The following is a 1,556-nucleotide window of genomic DNA, read 5'->3' on the forward strand; positions in this document are numbered from 1 at the left end:
TCTTTACCAAAGCTCTTCCTGAAACATCATTCAATAAAATACTGCAAGGGCTAGGTATGATGGAATCAGAGTCAGTACCTCACACTACCTCTCCACCTCAAACGTAAGAAGCGAAACCAACCGAACGTTCGGGTTCGGTTAAACCATCTGACTCGCTCATCACTTCAAAGGTAGTTTTTTTTATGTTGTATATTTCTTGTACAATTTTGTTTTTCCTTGTGTTAAAAGTATTTTCCAATTGCATGTCTAAATTCCTTGGTTGAACCGAAACCAACCGAAGGTTCGTGTTCAGTTTTTCAAAATTTTGTTGAACCGAAACCAACCGAAGGTTCGGGTTCGGTTTTTCAAAATTTTCCGGAACCGAAACCAACCGAACGCTCGGGTTCGGTTTTTCAACTTTTTTCGGAACCGAAACCAACCGAACGCTCGGGTTCGGTTTTTCAACTTTTTCCCAACCGAAACCAACCGAACGTTCGGGTTCGGTTTTTCATATTTTTTCCAAAGTTTTTTTTTGTCTTATTTTTTTTTCTTACTTATTTTTTTTTCTTTTTATTTTCTTTTATTCTTTTTATTTCTTTAATAAATCTCAAAAACTCCAAAAATATTTTTTATTTTTTCTTGTATGTTCATTCGTTTATCGGGGTATAATTGATGAATTACTTAAGTGTCCCTAAAAGCATGCTGATGTATGTGTCCCAAGCCTCATAAGATTTTGAATAATAGCCTTCATGACCTGGTATACACAAACCTTGTCTTCCCAATAAGGCTAACACATTTATTCTAATCGTGAGCTACCTCACTCTTTTCTCACATGAGTTAAGAGTTTCCTGCTTGGTCCTTATTTTGGCAGCAGAGGTACTATGCTCTCTTACACCATCTCCATTATACTTCTCCATTACATTCGTTTCATCATCGTAACCCTTGAGACTCTCAGAAATTACCACTGAGGTTTATGGTTACACAACATCTGTGTTTATGATCTTAGTTTCGTGTCACTACGAGCTGAGTGAAACCCCAAATTCAACACCTAATGGATTGACGGTGAACAATTAATTTGCTCAAGTTTTCACCAAAGGATTGACGAATGTACCCTAATGAGATCTCAAATTTTCTTTTGTGTGATTCCTATGAAATTGGTAAACACCATAACATTTCTTCCCTTGGGATCCAGTTTTTAATATTTTTCTGAGATTTTATAATTTTCCAAGCCAATTTAAAATAAATTCCTACCTACTTGTTCAAAAGGCTACACCGGTCTCACAAGTACTTTGGCCAATTTCTTTCTTACTTCAAGAATAGAATTGTTGAATCAAAGCGAAAGCCACCCTTATTTAGCCTAATTAAAAGAAGCCTTTCAACATTTATTAATAAGTGTTTGATCGTAATTCAACGGGAATCCGCACTAACACTTTAAGGTCTCTCTTGACCTTGAAGGAAGAGATTCGTTCCCGGGATCATCAGTTTCGTGTCATTATTGACATCACAGAATATCCTTAAAAGAGTTGCTTTATTTCTTTTTCTTTTACACTCTTTGCACGAAAATCTTTGATTTTCCA

This window comes from Lactuca serriola, chromosome 1 (genome assembly GCF_051521515.1).
Source record: "Lactuca serriola cultivar US96UC23 chromosome 1, Lser_US96UC23_V15, whole genome shotgun sequence".
Classification (NCBI taxonomy): domain Eukaryota; kingdom Viridiplantae; phylum Streptophyta; class Magnoliopsida; order Asterales; family Asteraceae; genus Lactuca; species Lactuca serriola.